A 20,813-nucleotide genomic window follows, 5' to 3' on the forward strand; every position below is an offset into this window, starting at 1 on the left:
CTATGACCACGTCTGAACCTATGACCACGTCTGATCCTATGAGCACGTCTGATCCTATGAGCACGTCTGAACCTATGACCACATTATAACTACCGTTTGAGTTTGGTGGTGATGGTGTGGTGTTCATCCCAGTGTATTATAACTACCGTTTGAGTTTGGTGGTGATGGTGTTCATCCCAGTGTATTATAACTACCGTTTGAGTTTGGTGGTGATGGTGTTCATCCCAGTGTATTATAACTACCGTTTGAGTTTGGTGGTGATGGTGTTCATCCCAGTGTATTATAACTACCGTTTGAGTTTGGTGGTGATGGTGTTCATCCCAGTGTATTATAACTACCGTTTGAGTTTGGTGGCGATGGCGTGGTGTTCGTCCCAGCTGACTGCATTCTCCAGACTGCACCGTGCCTGCAGGTGTTCGGTCTGCAGAGTGTGGAGCTCTCTCCTCGTTACCTCCAGCTCCCCCTCCAGCCTCTGCTTCTCTGCCTCCAGCAACATCAGCTGCTTACACACCTTAGAGACTGGAGAGGAGGGAGGAGAGTGGGGAGGGAGGGACCATGAGGGAAGAGAGGAGTGAGGGAGGAGGGGAGAGAGAGAGAGGGGGGAGGAACAGTTCATGGGGATAACTTTCAACTCTGAAGATTTCTACCAGACACCTCCAGCAGGGTGACTTCTACCAGACACCTCCAGCAGGGTGACTTCTACCAGACACCTCCAGCAGGGTGACTTCTACCAGACACCTCCAGCAGGGTGACTTCTACCAGACACCTCCAGCAGGGTGACTTCTACCAGACACCTCCAGCAGGGTGACTTCTACCAGACACCTCCAGCAGGGTGACTTCTACCAGACACCTCCAGCAGGGTGACTTCTACCAGACACCTCCAGCAGGGTGACTTCTACCAGACACCTCCAGCAGGGTGACTTCTACCAGACACCTCCAGCAGGGTGACTTCTACCAGACACCTCCAGCAGGGTGACTTCTACCAGACACCTCCAGCAGGGTGACTTCTACCAGACACCTCAAGCAGGGTGACTTCTACCAGACACCTCCAGCAGGGTGACTTCTACCAGACACCTCCAGCAGGGTGACTTCTACCAGACACCTCCAGCAGGGTGACTTCTACCAGACACCTCCAGCAGGGTGACTTCTACCAGACACCTCCAGCAGGGTGACTTCTACCAGACACCTCCAGCAGGGTGACTTCTACCAGACACCTCCAGCAGGGTGACTTCTACCAGACAGCCTCAAGCAGGGTGACTTCTACCAGACACCTCCAGCAGGGTGACTTCTACCAGACACCTCAAGCAGGGTGACTTCTACCAGACACCTCCAGCAGGGTGACTTCTACCAGACACCTCCAGCAGGGTGACTTCTACCAGACACCTCCAGCAGGGTGACTTCTACCAGACACCTCCAGCAGGGTGACTTCTACCAGACACCTCTATTAGGGTTTGATTCAGCGTTAATGTGTAGAATGTAGAAACAGAATGTAACTAGTTTCTATAGTAGAATCTGAAAGAGGGAGGCTCAGGGGTGATTGCTGGTGTCTGTCCCTACCTACCCTCAGTCAAATGTCTCCCATGACTGTCCTTAGCCTTCGTATGCTGCACCTCCAGCTGCTCTATCAGGACCTGGTTCTCCTGAAGTACCAGACGGGCCTGCTCCTGGAGCTGCCTCCTGGGGGGGAGAGGGGAGAGGAGATAGCGAGGGGAGATAGAAAAGTGTCAAGACAGAGTCTCCTCTCTTTCTCACACACAAACAAACAGGGACAGATAGACAGAGACAGGCAGTACTCACCACTCCTTGTGGCTGACTCCTCCTGACAGAGAGGCAGTACTCACCACTCCTTGTGGCTGACTCCTCCTGACAGAGACAGTACTCACCACTCCTTGTGGCTGACTCCTCCTGACAGAGAGACAGTACTCACCACTCCTCGTGGCTGACTCCTCCAGATAGAGAGGCAGGCAGTACTCACCACTCCTTGTGGCTGACTCCTCCAGACAGAGAGGCAGTACTCACCACTCCTTGTGGCTGACTCCTCCTGACAGAGAGACAGTACTCACCACTCCTTGGGGCTGACTCCTCCTGACAGAGAGACAGTACTCACCACTCCTTGTGGCTGACTCCTCCTGACAGAGAGACAGTACTCACCACTCCTTGTGGCTGACTCCTCCTGACAGAGAGACAGTACTCACCACTCCTTGGGGCTGACTCCTCCAGACAGAGAGACAGGCAGTACTCACCACTCCTTGTGGCTGACTCCTCCAGACAGAGAGACAGGCAGTACTCACCACTCCTTGTGGCTGACTCCTCCAGACAGAGACACAGTACTCACCACTCCTTGTGGCTGACTCCTCCAGACAGAGAGACAGTACTCACCACTCCTTGTGGCTGACTCCTCCTGACAGAGAGACAGTACTCACCACTCCTTGTGGCTGACTCCTCCTGACAGAGAGACAGTACTCACCACTCCTTGGGGCTGACTCCTCCAGACAGAGAGACAGGCAGTACTCACCACTCCTTGTGGCTGACTCCTCCAGACAGAGAGACAGGCAGTACTCACCACTCCTTGTGGCTGACTCCTCCAGACAGAGACACAGTACTCACCACTCCTTGTGGCTGACTCCTCCAGACAGAGAGACAATACTCACCACTCCTTGTGGCTGACTCCTCCAGACAGAGAGACAGGCAGTACTCACCACTCCTTGTGGCTGACTCCTCCAGACAGAGAGACAGGCAGTACTCACCACTCCTTGTGGCTGACTCCTCCAGACAGAGAGACAGTACTCACCACTCCTTGTGGCTGACTTCTCCAGACAGAGAGACAGTACTCACCACTCCTTGTGGCTGACTCCTCCTGACAGAGAGACAGTACTCACCACTCCTTGTGGCTGACTCCTCCAGACAGAGAGACAGTACTCACCACTCCTTGTGGCTGACTCCTCCAGACAGAGACACAGTACTCACCACTCCTTGTGGCTGACTCCTCCAGACAGAGAGACAGTACTCACCACTCCTTGTGGCTGACTCCTCCTGACAGAGAGACAGTACTCACCACTCCTTGTGGCTGACTCCTCCTGACAGAGAGACAGTACTCACCACTCCTTGTGGCTGACTCCTCCTGACAGAGAGACAGTACTCACCACTCCTTGTGGCTGACTCCTCCTGACAGAGACACAGTACTCACCACTCCTTGTGGCTGACTCCTCCAGACAGAGAGACAGTACTCACCACTCCTTGTGGCTGACTCCTCCAGACAGAGAGACAGTACTCACCACTCCTTGTGGCTGACTCCTCCAGACAGAGAGACAGTACTCACCACTCCTTGTGGCTGACTCCTCCAGACAGAGAGGCAGTACTCACCACTCCTTGTGGCTGACTCCTCCTGACAGAGAGACAGTACTCACCACTCCTTGTGGCTGACTCCTCCTGTCTGTTTCAGGTCCTGGTGTAGCTTCTGGTTCTCCTGCACCACCTCCTCCACACGGCCCCGGAATCTTCTCAACTCCTCCTACACACAACCAATCAATCAATCAATTACACTGGATCACAAAAACTACCTGGACAGCTCTCAGGGATCATAGAGCACATAGTGCACTATATAGGGAATATGGTGCAATTGGGCTCTGGTCTAAAGTAGTACACTATATAGGGAATAGGGTGTCATTTAGTGTGACGTAGCTGAGCCAATTTCAACCAGAGCCTGGGTAGACCAGGCCTCGAGCAGTTTAGTGGGACAAAGCTGAGCCTATTTGAACAAGAGCCTGGGTAGATCAGGCCTTGATCAGTTTAGTGCGACATAGCTGAGCCTATTTCAATCAGAGCCTCAAACAATTTAGTGGGACATAGCTGAGCCGATTTCAACCAGAGCCTGGGAAGACCAGGCTTCGAACAGTTTAGTGTGACAAAGCTGAGCCTATTTAAACAAGAGCCTGGGTAGATCAGGCCTTGATCAGTTTAGTGCGACAAAGCTGAGCCTATTTAAACAAGAGCCTGGGTAGATCAGGCCTCGAACAGTTTAGTGGGACAAAGCTGAGCCTATTTTACCCAGAGCCTGGTGTTGGGAAATAATCAGAATTGGTTGGTAACATAGGTAATATGTTTTATATTCATCATATGTTTGTAAGTTATTTCTCATCAGAATGTTATTTTTGTATAATACTGTGGCGAGGTTGCAGGTATATGTTCTATGTCAAGACGAAGTTGCATGGGCCACAGAGAGGGGAGAGGTCAAAGTGTCATCATGTGTAAACATATCTTTTGCTCCACTGTGTCTGTGTGCCAGTCACTCCCTACTTTTCCCATCGGGGAGATGTCCGTGTCTGGAATCATTCTCATGCTCCCTTTAATCTTAACCTATAGCCTCACTCTCCTCCCTGTGAGCTTGTCCAGGATTGGTTGTATCTAAAGGACAATTTGATATATGCCTGTTGATATGGAGGATTGGTTTATGGTTCTGGGGTTTGAGAAAGGAGACAAAGCTGAATGATGTCTATGCTGTCTGACTATGTGTGTTCTTTGCTATTAAAGGATCTCAGTTGCATTGTAAGGGGGCTCTCAGAGAATTCATTGAGAGACACTGAATTAATCTGAGAGTCACAGGGTTATGATAGAGCTCATATAATTAAAGATGGACTTTGATAACTAACTCTGACTTGTGTGTGGTTTGCGCTCATGATTTGGTAAATAGAGGAAATTTCCACGACACTGGGTAGACCAGGCCTCTCTCTATCAGTTTAGTGTGACATAGCTGAGTCCATTTCAACCAGAGCCTGGGTAGACCAGGCCTCAAACAATTTAGTGGGACATAGCTGAGCCGATTTCAACCAGAGCCTGGATAGACCAGGCCTCAAAAAAATTTAAGGGACAAAGCTGAGCCTATTTCAACCAGAGCCTGGGTAGACCAGGCCTCTCTCTATCAGTTTAATGTAACATGGCTGAGTCCATTTCAACCAGAGCCTGGGTAGACCAGGCAGCGATTTCAACCAGAGACTGGGTAGACCAGGCCTCTCTCTATCAGTTTAGTGTGACATAGCTGAGCCCATTTCAACCAGAGCCTGGGTAGACCAGGCCTCGAACAGTTTAGTGGGACAAAACTGAGCCAATTTAGACCAGATCCTGGGTAGACCAGGCCTTGAAGAGTTTAGTGCGACATAGCTCAGCCTATTTCAACCAGAACCTGGGGAGACCAGGCCTCTATTTCAACCAGAGCCTGTGTAGACCAGGCCTCGAACAGTGTAGTGTGACAAAGCTGAGCCGATTTCAACCAGAGCCTGGGCAGACCAGGCCTCGAACAGTTTAGTGTGACATAGCTAAGCCTATTTCAACCAGAGCCTGTGTAGACCAGGCCTCAAACAGTTTAGTGCGACATAGCTGAGCCTATTTCAACCAGAGCCTGGGTAGACCAGGCCTGGAACATTTAGTGGGACATAGCTGAGCCGATTTCAACCAGAGCCTGGGTAGACCAGGCCTCGAACAGTTTAGTGGGACAAAGCTGAGCCTATTTCAACCAGAGCCTGGGCAGACCAGGCCTCGAACAGTTTAGTGTGACATAGCTAAGCCTATTTCAACCAGAGCCTGGGCAGACCAGGCCTCGAACAGTTTAGTGCGACATAGCTGAGCCTATTTCAACCAGAGCCTGGGTAGACCAGGCCTGGAACATTTTAGTGGGACATAGCTGAGCCGATTTCAACCAGAGCCTGGGTAGACCAGCCCTCGAACAGATTAGTGGGACATAGCTGAGCCGATTTCAACCAGAGCCTGGGTAGACCAGGCCTCTATCAGTTTAGTGTGACATAGCTGAGCCTATTTCAACCAGAGCCTTTGTAGACCAGCCCTTGAACAGTTTAGTGGGACATAGCTGAGACAATTTCAACCAGAGCCTGGGTAGACCAGGCCTCGAACAGTTTAGTGAGACATAGCTGACCCGATTTCAACCAGAGCCTGGGTAGACCAGGCCTCAAACAGTTTAGTGTGACATAGCTAAGCCTATTTCAACCAGAGCCTGGGTAGACCAGGCCGCGATTTCAAACAGAACCTGGGTAGACCAGGCCTCGAACAGTTTAGTGTGACAAAGCTGAGCCTATTTCAACCAGAGCCTGGGTCGACCAGGCCTCGAAAAGTTTAGTGGGACAAACCTGAGCCTATTTCAACCAGAGCCTGGGTAGACCAGGCCTCGAACAGTTTAGTGTGACAAAGCTGAGCCTATTTCAACCAGAGCCTGAGCAGACCAGGCCTCAAACAGTTTAGTGTGACATAGCTAAGCCTATTTCAACCAGAGCCTGGGTAGACCAGGCCGCGATTTCAAACAGAACCTGGGTAGACCAGGCCTCGAACAGTTTAGTGTGACAAAGCTGAGCCTATTTCAACCAGAGCCTGGGTCGACCAGGCCTCGAAAAGTTTAGTGGGACAAACCTGAGCCTATTTCAACCAGGGCCTGGGTAGACCAGGCCTTGAACAGTTTAGTGTGACATAGCTAAGCCTATTTCAACCAGAGCCTGTGTAGAACAGGCCTGCAACATTTTAGTGGGACATAGCTGAGCCGATTTCAACCAGAGCCTGGGTAGACCAGGCCTCGAACAGTTTAGTGGGACATAGCTGACCCGATTTCAACAAGAGCCTGGGTAGACCAGGCCTTGAAGAGTTTAGTGGGACAAACCTGAGCCTATTTCAACCAGAGCCTCGGTAGACCAGGCCTCGAACAGTTTAGTGGGACAAACCTGAGCCTATTTCAACCAGAGCCTGGGTAGACCAGGCCTCGAACAGTTTAGTGGGACAAAGCTGAGCCTATTTCAACCAGAGCCTGGGTAGACCAGGCCTCGAACAGTTTAGTGTGACAAAGCTGAGCCTATTTCAACCAGAGCCTGAGCAGACCAGGCCTCAAACAGTTTAGTGTGACATAGCTAAGCCTATTTCAAACAGAACCTGGGTAGACCAGGCCTCGAACAGTTTAGTGTGACAAAGCTGAGCCTATTTCAACCAGAGCCTGGGTCGACCAGGCCTCGAAAAGTTTAGTGGGACAAACCTGAGCCTATTTCAACCAGGGCCTGGGTAGACCAGGCCTTGAACAGTTTAGTGTGACATAGCTAAGCCTATTTCAACCAGAGCCTGTGTAGAACAGGCCTGCAACATTTTAATGGGACATAGCTGAGCCGATTTCAACCAGAGCCTGGGTAGACCAGGCCTCGAACAGTTTAGTGGGACATAGCTGACCCGATTTCAACAAGAGCCTGGGTAGACCAGGCCTTGAAGAGTTTAGTGGGACAAACCTGAGCCTATTTCAACCAGAGCCTCGGTAGACCAGGCCTCGAACAGTTTAGTGGGACAAACCTGAGCCTATTTCAACCAGAGCCTGGGTAGACCAGGCCTCGAACAGTTTAGTGGGACAAAGCTGAGCCTATTTCAACCAGAGCCTGGGTAGACCAGGCCTCGAACAGTTTAGTGTGACAAAGCTGAGCCTATTTCAACCAGAGCCTGAGCAGACCAGGCCTCAAACAGTTTAGTGTGACATAGCTAAGCCTATTTCAAACAGAACCTGGGTAGACCAGGCCTCGAACAGTTTAGTGTGACAAAGCTGAGCCTATTTCAACCAGAGCCTGGGTCGACCAGGCCTCGAAAAGTTTAGTGGGACAAACCTGAGCCTATTTCAACCAGGGCCTGGGTAGACCAGGCCTTGAACAGTTTAGTGTGACATAGCTAAGCCTATTTCAACCAGAGCCTGTGTAGAACAGGCCTGCAACATTTTAGTGGGACATAGCTGAGCCGATTTCAACCAGAGCCTGGGTAGACCAGGCCTCGAACAGTTTAGTGGGACATAGCTGACCCGATTTCAACAAGAGCCTGGGTAGACCAGGCCTTGAAGAGTTTAGTGGGACAAACCTGAGTCTATTTCAACCAGAGCCTGGGTAGACCAGGCCTCGAACAGTTTAGTGGGACAAAGCTGAGCCTATTTCAACCAGAGCCTGGGTAGACCAGGCCTCGAACAGTTTAGTGTGACAAAGCTGAGCCTATTTCAACCAGAGCCAGGGTAGACCAGCCCTCGAACAGTTTAGTGGGACATAGCTGACCCGATTTCAACAAGAGCCTGGGTAGACCAGGCCTTGAAGAGTTTAGTAGGACAAACCTGAGCCTATTTCAACCAGAGCCTCGGTAGACCAGGCCTCGAACAGTTTAGTGTGACAAAGCTGAGCCTATTTCAACCAGAGCCAGGGTAGACCAGCCCTCGAACAGTTTAGTGGGACATAGCTGAGCCGATTTCAACCAGAGCCTGGGTAGACCAGGCCTCGAACAGTTTAGTGCGACATAGCTGAGCCGATTTCAACCAGAGCCTGGGTAGACCAGGCCTCAAACAGTTTAGTGGGACATAGCTGAGCCTAATTCAACCAGAGCCTGGTTAGACCAGGCCTCGAACAGTTTAGTGTGACATAACTGAGCCTATTTCAACCAGAGCCTGGGTAGACCAGGCCTTGAACATTTTAGTGGGACATAGCTTAGCCGATTTCAACAAGAGCTTGGATAGACCAGGCCTCGAACAGTTTAGTGGGACAAAGCTGAGCCTATTTCAACCAGAGCCTGGGTAGACCAGGCCTTGATCAGTTTAGTGCGACATAGCTGAGCCTATTTCAACCAGAGCCTGGGTAGACCAGGCCTCGAACAGTTTAGTGTGACAAAGCTGAGCCTATTTCAACCAGAGCCTGGGCAGACCAGGCCTCGAACAGTTTAGTGTGACATAGCTAAGCCTATTTCAACCAGAGCCTGTGTAGACCAGGCCTCAAACAGTTTAGTGCGACATAGCTGAGCCGATTTCAACCAGAGCCTGGGTAGACCAGGCCTGGAACATTTTAGTGGGACATAGCTGAGCCGATTTCAACCAGAGCCTGGGTAGACCAGGCCTCGAACAGTTTAGTGTGACATAACTGAGCCTATTTCAACCAGAGTCTGGGCAGACCAGGCCTCTATTTCAACCAGAACCTGGGTAAACCAGGCCTCAGACAGTTTAGTGGGACAAACCTGAGCCTATTTCAACCAGATCCTGTGTAGACCAGGCCTCGAACAGTTTAGTGGGACAAAACTGAGCCTATTTCAACCAGAGTCTGGGCAGACCAGGCCTCGATTTCAACCAGAACCTGGGTAAACCAGGCCTCAGACAGTTTAGTGGGACAAACCTGAGCCTATTTCAACCAGAGCCTGGGTAGACCGGGCCTTGAACAGTTTAGTGTGACATAGCTAAGCCTATTTCAACCAGAGCCTGGGTAGACCAGGCCTCGAAGGGTTTAGTGGGACAAACCTGAGCCTATTTCAACCAGAGCCTGTGTAGAACAGGCCTGGAACATTTTAGTGGGACATAGCTGAGCCGATTTCAACCAGAGCCTGGGTAGACCAGGCCTCGAACAGTTTAGTGGGACATAGCTGAGCCGATTTCAACAAGAGCCTGGGTAGACCAGGCCTCGAACAGTTTAGTGCAACAAAGCTGAGCCTATTTCAACCAGAGCCTGGGTAGACCAGGCCTGGAACATTTTAGTGGGACATAGCTGAGCCGATTTCAACCAGAGCCTGGGTAGACCAGCCCTCGAACAGATTAGTGGGACATAGCTGAGCCGATTTCAACCAGAGCCTGGGTAGACCAGGCCTCTATCAGTTTAGTGTGACATAGCTGAGCCTATTTCAACCAGAGCCTGGTTAGACCAGGCCTCGAACAGTTTAGTGTGACATAACTGAGCCTATTTCAACCAGAGCCTGGGTAGACCAGGCCTTGAACATTTTAGTGGGACATAGCTGAGCCGATTTCAACAAGAGCTTGGATAGACCAGGCATCGAACAGTTTAGTGGGACAAAGCTGAGCCTATTTCAACCAGAGCCTGGGTAGACCAGGCCTTGATCAGTTTAGTGCGACATAGCTGAGCCTATTTCAACCAGAGCCTGGGTAGACCAGCCCTCGAACAGTTTAGTGGGACATAGCTGAGCCGATTTCAACCAGAGCCTGGGTAGACCAGGCCTCGAACAGTTTAGAGCGACATAGCTGAGCCGATTTCAACCAGAGCCTGGGTAGATCAGGCCTCGAACAGTTTAGTGAGACATAGCTGAGCCGATTTCAACCAGAGCCTGGGTAGACCAGCCCTCGAACAGATTAGTGGGACATAGCTGAGCCGATTTCAACCAGAGCCTGGGTAGACCAGGCCTCTATCAGTTTAGTGTGACATAGATGAGCCTATTTCAACCAGAGCCTGGTTAGACCAGGCCTCGAACAGTTTAGTGTGACATAACTGAGCCTATTTCAACCAGAGTCTGGGCAGACCAGGCCTCGATTTCAACCAGAACCTGGGTAAACCAGGCCTCGAACAGTTTAGTGGGACAAACCTGAGCCTATTTCAACCAGATCCTGTGTAGACCAGGCCTCGAACAGTTTAGTGGGACAAACCTGAGCCTATTTCAACCAGAGCCTGGGTAGACCAGGCCTTGAACAGTTTAGTGTGACATAGCTAAGCCTATTTCAACCAGAGCCTGGGTAGACCAGGCCTCGAAGGGTTTAGTGGGACAAACCTGAGCCTATTTCAACCAGAGCCTGTGTAGAACAGGCCTGGAACATTTTAGTGGGACATAGCTGAGCCGATTTCAACCAGAGCCTGGGTAGACCAGGCCTCGAACAGTTTAGTGGGACATAGCTGAGCCGATTTCAACAAGAGCCTGGGTAGACCAGGCCTCGAACAGTTTAGTGCATCAAAGCTGAGCCTATTTCAACCAGAGCCTGGGTAGACCAGGCCTGGAACATTTTAGTGGGACATAGCTGAGCCGATTTCAACCAGAGCCTGGGTAGACCAGCCCTCGAACAGATTAGTGGGACATAGCTGAGCCGATTTCAACCAGAGCCTGGGTAGACCAGGCCTCTATCAGTTTAGTGTGACATAGCTGAGCCTATTTCAACCAGAGCCTGGTTAGACCAGGCCTCGAACAGTTTAGTGTGACATAACTGAGCCTATTTCAACCAGAGCCTGGGTAGACCAGGCCTTGAACATTTTAGTGGGACATAGCTGAGCCGATTTCAACAAGAGCTTGGATAGACCAGGCATCGAACAGTTTAGTGGGACAAAGCTGAGCCTATTTCAACCAGAGCCTGGGTAGACCAGGCCTTGATCAGTTTAGTGCGACATAGCTGAGCCTATTTCAACCAGAGCCTGGGTAGACCAGCCCTCGAACAGTTTAGTGGGACATAGCTGAGCCGATTTCAACCAGAGCCTGGGTAGACCAGGCCTCGAACAGTTTAGAGCGACATAGCTGAGCCGATTTCAACCAGAGCCTGGGTAGATCAGGCCTCGAACAGTTTAGTGAGACATAGCTGAGCCGATTTCAACCAGAGCCTGGGTAGACCAGCCCTCGAACAGATTAGTGGGACATAGCTGAGCCGATTTCAACCAGAGCCTGGGTAGACCAGGCCTCTATCAGTTTAGTGTGACATAGATGAGCCTATTTCAACCAGAGCCTGGTTAGACCAGGCCTCGAACAGTTTAGTGTGACATAACTGAGCCTATTTCAACCAGAGTCTGGGCAGACCAGGCCTCGATTTCAACCAGAACCTGGGTAAACCAGGCCTCGAACAGTTTAGTGGGACAAACCTGAGCCTATTTCAACCAGATCCTGTGTAGACCAGGCCTCGAACAGTTTAGTGGGACAAACCTGAGCCTATTTCAACCAGAGCCTGGGTAGACCAGGCCTTGAACAGTTTAGTGTGACATAGCTAAGCCTATTTCAACCAGAGCCTGGGTAGACCAGGCCTCGAAGGGTTTAGTGGGACAAACCTGAGCCTATTTCAACCAGAGCCTGTGTAGAACAGGCCTGGAACATTTTAGTGGGACATAGCTGAGCCGATTTCAACCAGAGCCTGGGTAGACCAGGCCTCGAACAGTTTAGTGGGACATAGCTGACCCGATTTCAACAAGAGCCTGGGTAGACCAGGCCTCTATCAGTTTAGTGTGACATAGCTGAGCCTATTTCAACCAGAGCCTGGTTAGACCAGGCCTCGAACAGTTTAGTGTGACATAACTGAGCCTATTTCAACCAGAGCCTGGGTAGACCAGGCCTTGATCAGTTTAGTGCGACATAGCTGAGCCTATTTCAACCAGAGCCTGGGTAGACCAGGCCTCGAACAGTTTAGTGTGACAAAGCTGAGCCTATTTCAACCAGAGCCTGGGCAGACCAGGCCTCGAACAGTTTAGTGTGACATAGCTAAGCCTATTTCAACCAGAGCCTGTGTAGACCAGGCCTCAAACAGTTTAGTGCGACATAGCTGAGCCGATTTCAACCAGAGCCTGGGTAGACCAGGCCTGGAACATTTTAGTGGGACATAGCTGAGCCGATTTCAACCAGAGCCTGGGTAGACCAGCCCTCGAACAGATTAGTGGGACATAGCTGAGCCGATTTCAACCAGAGCCTGGGTAGACCAGGCCTCTATTAGTTTAGTGTGACATAGCTGAGCCTATTTCAACCAGAGCCTGGTTAGACCAGGCCTCGAACAGTTTAGTGTGACATAACTGAGCCTATTTCAACCAGAGCCTGGGTAGACCAGCCCTCGAACAGTTTAGTGGGACATAGCTGAGCCGATTTCAACCAGAGCCTGGGTAGACCAGGCCTCGAACAGTTTAGAGCGACATAGCTGAGCCGATTTCAACCAGAGCCTGGGTAGACCAGGCCTCGAACAGTTTAGTGAGACATAGCTGAGCCGATTTCAACCAGAGCCTGGGTAGACCAGCCCTCGAACAGATTAGTGGGACATAGCTGAGCCCATTTCAACCAGAGCCTGGGTAGACCAGGCCTCTATCAGTTTAGTGTGACATAGCTGAGCCTATTTCAACCAGAGCCTGGTTAGACCAGGCCTCGAACAGTTTAGTGTGACATAACTGAGCCTATTTCAACCAGAGTCTGGGCAGACCAGGCCTCGATTTCAACCAGAACCTGGGTAAACCAGGCCTCGGACAGTTTAGTGGGACAAACCTGAGCCTATTTCAACCAGATCCTGTGTAGACCAGGCCTCGAACAGTTTAGTGGGACAAACCTGAGCCTATTTCAACCAGAGCCTGGGTAGACCAGGCCTTGAACAGTTTAGTGTGACATAGCTAAGCCTATTTCAACCAGAGCCTGGGTAGACCAGGCCTCGAAGGGTTTAGTGGGACAAACCTGAGCCTATTTCAACCAGAGCCTGTGTAGAACAGGCCTGGAACATTTTAGTGGGACATAGCTGAGCCGATTTCAACCAGAGCCTGGGTAGACCAGGCCTCGAACAGTTTAGTGTGACATAGCTGAGCCGATTTCAACAAGAGCCTGGGTAGACCAGGCCTCGAACAGTTTAGTGTGACATAACTGAGCCTATTTCAACCAGAGCCTGGGTAGACCAGGCCTTGAACATTTTAGTGGGACATAGCTGAGCCGATTTCAACAAGAGCTTGGATAGACCAGGCATCGAACAGTTTAGTGGGACAAAGCTGAGCCTATTTCAACCAGAGCCTGGGTAGACCAGGCCTTGATCAGTTTAGTGCGACATAGCTGAGCCTATTTCAACCAGAGCCTGGGTAGACCAGCCCTCGAACAGTTTAGTGGGACATAGCTGAGCCGATTTCAACCAGAGCCTGGGTAGACCAGGCCTCGAACAGTTTAGAGCGACATAGCTGAGCCGATTTCAAGCAGAGCCTGGGTAGACCAGGCCTCGAACAGTTTAGTGAGACATAGCTGAGCCGATTTCAACCAGAGCCTGGGTAGACCAGCCCTCGAACAGATTAGTGGGACATAGCTGAGCCGATTTCAACCAGAGCCTGGGTAGACCAGGCCTCTATCAGTTTAGTGTGACATAGCTGAGCCTATTTCAACCAGAGCCTGGTTAGACCAGGCCTCGAACAGTTTAGTGTTTCATAACTGAGCCTATTTCAACCAGAGTCTGGGCAGACCAGGCCTCGATTTCAACCAGAACCTGGGTAAACCAGGCCTCGAACAGTTTAGTGGGACAAACCTGAGCCTATTTCAACCAGATCCTGTGTAGACCAGGCCTCGAACAGTTTAGTGGGACAAACCTGAGCCTATTTCAACCAGAGCCTGGGTAGACCAGGCCTTGAACAGTTTAGTGTGACATAGCTAAGCCTATTTCAACCAGAGCCTGGGTAGACCAGGCCTCGAAGGGTTTAGTGGGACAAACCTGAGCCGATTTCAACCAGAGCCTGTGTAGAACAGGCCTGGAACATTTTAGTGGGACATAGCTGAGCCGATTTCAACCAGAGCCTGGGTAGACCAGGCCTCGAACAGTTTAGTGGGACATAGCTGACCCGATTTCAACAAGAGCCTGGGTAGACCAGGCCTTGAAGAGTTTAGTGGGACAAACCTGAGCCTATTTCATCCAGAGCCTGGGTAGACCAGGCCTCGAACAGTTTAGTGTGACAAAGCTGAGCCTATTTCAACCAGAGCCTGGGTAGACCAGGCCTCGAACAGTTTAGTGCAACAAAGCTGAGCCTATTTCAACCAGAGCCTGGGTAGACCAGGCCTCGAACAGTTTAGTGTGACAAAGCTGAGCCTATTTCAACCAGAGCCTGGGCAGACCAGGCCTCGAACAGTTTAGTGTGACAAAGCTGAGCCTATTTCAACCAGAGCCTGGGCAGACCAGGCCTCGAACAGTTTAGTGTGACATAGCTAAGCCTATTTCAACCAGAGCCTGGGCAGACCAGGCCTGGAACATTTTAGTGGGACATAGCTGAGACTATTTCAACCAGAGTCTGGGCAGACCAGGCCTCGATTTCAACCAGAACCTGGGTAAACCAGGCCTCGAACAGTTTAGTGGGACAAACCTGAGCCTATTTCAACCAGAGCCTGGGTAGACCAGGCCTCGAACAGTTTAGTGGGACATAGCTGACCCGATTTCAACCAGAGCCTGGGTAGACCAGGCCTTGAAGAGTTTAGTGGGACAAACCTGAGCCTATTTCAACCAGAGCCTGGGCAGACCAGGCCTCGAACAGTTTAGTGGGACAAAGCTGAGCCTATTTCAACCAGAGCCTGGGTAGACCAGGCCTCGAACAGTTTAGTGTGACAAAGCTGAGCCTATTTCAACCAGAGCCTGGGCAGACCAGGCCTCAAACAGTTTAGTGCGACATAGCTGAGCCTATTTCAACCAGAGCCTGGGTAGACCAGGCCTGGAACATTTTAGTGGGACATAGCTGAGCCGATTTCAACCAGAGCCTGGGTAGACCAGCCCTCGAACAGATTACATTTACATTTACATTTAAGTCATTTAGCAGACGCTCTTATCCAGAGCGACTAGTGGGACATAGCTGAGCCGATTTCAACCAGAGCCTGGGTAGACCAGGCCTCGATCAGTTTAGTGCGACATAGCTGAGCCTATTTCAACCAGAACCTGGGTAGACCAGCCCTCGAACAGTTTAGTGGGACATAGCTGAGCCGATTTCAACCAGAGCCTGGGTAGACCAGGCCTCGAACAGTTTAGTGCGACATAGCTGAGCCGATTTCAACCAGAGCCTGGGTAGACCAGGCCTCGAACAGTTTAGTGGGACATAGCTGACCCGATTTCAACCAGAGCCTGGGTAGACCAGGCCTCGAACAGTTTAGTGTGACATAGCTAAGCCTATTTCAACCAGAGCCTGGGTAGACCAGGCCGTGAATTCAAACAGAACCTGGGTAGACCAGGCCTCGAACAGTTTAGTGTGACAAAGCTGCGCCTATTTCAACCAGAGCCTGGGTCGACCAGGCCTGGAAAAGTTTAGTGGGACAAACCTGAGCCTATTTCAACCAGAGCCTGTGTAGACCAGGCCTCGAACAGTTTAGTGGGACATAGCTGAGCCGATTTCAACCAGAGCCTGGGTAGACCAGGCTTTGAAGAGTATAGTGGGACAAACCTGAGCCTATTTCAACCAGAGCCTGTGTAGACCAGGCCTCGAACAGTGTAGTGTGACATAGCTGAGCGGATTTCAACCAGAGCCTGGGTAGACCAGGCCTCGAACAGTTTAGTGTGACATAGCTGAGCGGATTTCAACCAGAGTCTGGGCAGACCAGGCCTCGATTTCAACCAGAACCTGGGTAAACCAGGCCTCGAACAGTTTAGTGGGACAAACCTGAGCCTATTTCAACCAGAGCCTGTGTAGACCAGGCCTGGAACATTTTAGTGGGACATAGCTGAGCCTATTTCAACCAGAGCCTGGGTAGACCAGGCCTCCAACAGTTTAGTGGGACAAAGCTGAGCCTATTTCAACCAGACCAGGCCGCGAACAGTTTAGTGTGACATAACTGGGCCTATTTCAACCAGATCCTGGGCAAACCAGGCCTCGAACAGGTTAGTGGGACAAACCTGAGCCTATTTCAACCAGGTCCTGGGTTGACCAGGCCTCGATTTCAACCAGAACCTGGGTTGACCAGGCCTCGAACAGTTTAGTGGGACAAAGCTGAGCCTATTTAGACCAGATCCTGGGTTGACAAGGCCTCGATTTCAACCAGAACCTAGGTAGACCAGGCCTCGAACAGTTTAGTTTGACAAAGCTGAGCCAATTTAGACCAGATCATGGGTAGACCAAGCCTCAAACAGTTTAGTGTGACAAAGCTGAGCCAATTTAGACCAGATCCTGGGTAGACCAGGCCTCGAAGGGTTGAGTGGGACAAACCTGAGCCTATTTCAACCAGAGCCTGTGTAGAACAGGCCTGGAACATTTTAGTGGGACATAGCTGAGCCGATTTCAACCAGAGCCTGGGTAGACCAGGCCTCGAACAGTTTAGTGGGACATAGCTGACCCGATTTCAACCAGAGCCTGGGTAGACCAGGCCTTGAAGAGTTTAGTGGGACAAACCTGAGCCTATTTCAACCAGATCCTGTGTAGACCAGGCCTCGAACAGTTTAGTGGGACAAACCTGAGCCTATTTCAACCAGAGCCTGGGTAGACTAGGCCTTGAACAGTTTAGTGTGACATAGCTAAGCCTATTTCAACCAGAGCCTGGGTAGACCAGGCCTCGAAGGGTTTAGTGGGACAAACCTGAGCCGATTTCAACCAGAGCCTGTGTAGAACAGGCCTGGAACATTTTAGTGGGACATAGCTGAGCCGATTTCAACCAGAGCCTGGGTAGACCAGGCCTCGAACAGTTTAGTGGGACATAGCTGACCCGATTTCAACAAGAGCCTGGGTAGACCAGGCCTTGAAGAGTTTAGTGGGACAAACCTGAGCCTATTTCAACCAGAGCCTGGGTAGACCAGGCCTCGAACAGTTTAGTGTGACAAAGCTGAGCCTATTTCAACCAGAGCCTGGGTAGACCAGGCCTCGAACAGTTTAGTGCAACAAAGCTGAGCCTATTTCAACCAGAGCCTGGGTAGACCAGGCCTCGAACAGTTTAGTGTGACAAAGCTGAGCCTATTTCAACCAGAGCCTGGGCAGACCAGGCCTCGAACAGTTTAGTGTGACATAGCTAAGCCTATTTCAACCAGAGCCTGTGTAGACCAGGCCTGGAACATTTTAGTGGGACATAGCTGAGCCTATTTCAACCAGAGCCTGGGCAGACCAGGCCTCGAACAGTTTAGTGTGACAAAGCTGAGCCTATTTCAACCAGAGCCTGGGCAGACCAGGCCTCGAACAGTTTAGTGTGACATAGCTAAGCCTATTTCAACCAGAGCCTGGGCAGACCAGGCCTGGAACATTTTAGTGGGACATAGCTGAGACTATTTCAACCAGAGTCTGGGCAGACCAGGCCTCGATTTCAACCAGAACCTGGGTAAACCAGGCCTCGAACAGTTTAGTGGGACAAACCTGAGCCTATTTCAACCAGAGCCTGGGTAGACCAGGCCTCGAACAGTTTAGTGGGACATAGCTGACCCGATTTCAACCAGAGCCTGGGTAGACCAGGCCTTGAAGAGTTTAGTGGGACAAACCTGAGCCTATTTCAACCAGAGCCTGGGCAGACCAGGCCTCGAACAGTTTAGTGGGACAAAGCTGAGCCTATTTCAACCAGAGCCTGGGTAGACCAGGCCTCGAACAGTTTAGTGTGACAAAGCTGAGCCTATTTCAACCAGAGCCTGGGCAGACCAGGCCTCAAACAGTTTAGTGCGACATAGCTGAGCCTATTTCAACCAGAGCCTGGGTAGACCAGGCCTGGAACATTTTAGTGGGACATAGCTGAGCCGATTTCAACCAGAGCCTGGGTAGACCAGCCCTCGAACAGATTACATTTACATTTACATTTAAGTCATTTAGCAGACGCTCTTATCCAGAGCGACTAGTGGGACATAGCTGAGCCGATTTCAACCAGAGCCTGGGTAGACCAGGCCTCGATCAGTTTAGTGCGACATAGCTGAGCCTATTTCAACCAGAACCTGGGTAGACCAGCCCTCGAACAGTTTAGTGGGACATAGCTGAGCCGATTTCAACCAGAGCCTGGGTAGACCAGGCCTCGAACAGTTTAGTGCGACATAGCTGAGCCGATTTCAACCAGAGCCTGGGTAGACCAGGCCTCGAACAGTTTAGTGGGACATAGCTGACCCGATTTCAACCAGAGCCTGGGTAGACCAGGCCTCGAACAGTTTAGTGTGACATAGCTAAGCCTATTTCAACCAGAGCCTGGGTAGACCAGGCCGTGAATTCAAACAGAACCTGGGTAGACCAGGCCTCGAACAGTTTAGTGTGACAAAGCTGCGCCTATTTCAACCAGAGCCTGGGTCGACCAGGCCTGGAAAAGTTTAGTGGGACAGACCTGAGCCTATTTCAACCAGAGCCTGTGTAGACCAGGCCTCGAACAGTTTAGTGGGACATAGCTGAGCCGATTTCAACCAGAGCCTGGGTAGACCAGGCTTTGAAGAGTATAGTGGGACAAACCTGAGCCTATTTCAACCAGAGCCTGTGTAGACCAGGCCTCGAACAGTGTAGTGTGACATAGCTGAGCGGATTTCAACCAGAGCCTGGGTAGACCAGGCCTCGAACAGTTTAGTGTGACATAGCTGAGCGGATTTCAACCAGAGTCTGGGCAGACCAGGCCTCGATTTCAACCAGAACCTGGGTAAACCAGGCCTCGAACAGTTTAGTGGGACAAACCTGAGCCTATTTCAACCAGAGCCTGTGTAGACCAGGCCTGGAACATTTTAGTGGGACATAGCTGAGCCTATTTCAACCAGAGCCTGGGTAGACCAGGCCTCCAACAGTTTAGTGGGACAAAGCTGAGCCTATTTCAACCAGACCAGGCCGCGAACAGTTTAGTGTGACATAACTGGGCCTATTTCAACCAGATCCTGGGCAAACCAGGCCTCGAACAGGTTAGTGGGACAAACCTGAGCCTATTTCAACCAGGTCCTGGGTTGACCAGGCCTCGATTTCAACCAGAACCTGGGTTGACCAGGCCTCGAACAGTTTAGTGGGACAAAGCTGAGCCTATTTAGACCAGATCCTGGGTTGACAAGGCCTCGATTTCAACCAGAACCTAGGTAGACCAGGCCTCGAACAGTTTAGTTTGACAAAGCTGAGCCAATTTAGACCAGATCATGGGTAGACCAAGCCTCAAACAGTTTAGTGTGACAAAGCTGAGCCAATTTAGACCAGATCCTGGGTAGACCAGGCCTCGAAGGGTTGAGTGGGACAAACCTGAGCCTATTTCAACCAGAGCCTGTGTAGAACAGGCCTGGAACATTTTAGTGGGACATAGCTGAGCCGATTTCAACCAGAGCCTGGGTAGACCAGGCCTCGAACAGTTTAGTGGGACATAGCTGACCCGATTTCAACCAGAGCCTGGGTAGACCAGGCCTTGAAGAGTTTAGTGGGACAAACCTGAGTCTATTTCAACCAGAGCCTGGGCAGACCAGGCCTCGAACAGTTTAGTGGGACATAGCTGACCCGATTTCAACCAGAGCCTGGGTAGACCAGGCCTTGAAGAGTTTAGTGGGACAAACCTGAGTCTATTTCAACCAGAGCCTGGGCAGACCAGGCCTCGAACAGTTTAGTGGGACAAAGCTGAGCCTATTTCAACCAGAGCCTGGGTAGACCAGGCCTCGAACAGTTTAGTGTGGCAAAGATGAGCCTATTTCAACCAGAGCCTGGGCAGACCAGGCCTCAAACAGTTTAGTGCGACATAGCTGAGCCGATTTCAACCAGAGCCTGGGTACACCAGGCCTTGAACATTTTAGTGGGACATAGCTGAGCCGATTTCAACAAGAGCTTGGATAGACCAGGCCTCGAACAGTTTAGTGGGACAAAGCTGAGCCTATTTCAACCAGAGCCTGGGTAGACCAGGCTTCGATCAGTTTAGTGCGACATAGCTGAGCCTATTTCAACCAGAACCTGGGTAGACCAGCCCTCGAACAGTTTAGTGGGACATAGCTGAGCCGATTTCAACCAGAGCCTGGGTAGACCAGGCCTCGAACAGTTTAGTGCAACATAGCTGAGCAGATTTCAACCAGAGCCTGGGTAGACCAGGCCTCGAACAGTTTAGTGTGACATAGCTGAGCCTATTTCAACCAGAACCTGGGTAGACCAGCCCTCGAACAGTTTAGTGGGACATAGCTGAGCCGATTTCAACCAGAGCCTGGGTAGACCAGGCCTCGAACAGTTTAGTGCGACATAGCTGAGCCGATTTCAACCAGAGCCTGGGTAGACCAGGCCTCGAACAGTTTAGTGGGACATAGCTGACCCGATTTCAACCAGAGCCTGGGTAGACCAGGCCGCGATTTCAAACAGAACCTGGGTAGACCAGGACTCGAACAGTTTAGTGTGACAAAGCTGAGCCTATTTCAACCAGAGCCTGGGTCGACCAGGCCTCGAAAAGTTTAGTGGGACAAACCTGAGCCTATTTCAACCAGAGCCTGTGTA

The 20,813-nt window shown here is 51.0% G+C and overlaps 1 pseudogene; it reads right to left on the reverse strand.

Annotated features, from left to right (window-relative positions):
• Positions 1–20,813, reverse strand: part of LOC124020807 — a 105,449-nt pseudogene that overhangs the window by 40,479 nt on the left and 44,157 nt on the right.

Source organism: Oncorhynchus gorbuscha, unplaced genomic scaffold, assembly GCF_021184085.1.
Source record: "Oncorhynchus gorbuscha isolate QuinsamMale2020 ecotype Even-year unplaced genomic scaffold, OgorEven_v1.0 Un_scaffold_922, whole genome shotgun sequence".
Classification (NCBI taxonomy): Eukaryota; Metazoa; Chordata; class Actinopteri; order Salmoniformes; family Salmonidae; genus Oncorhynchus; species Oncorhynchus gorbuscha.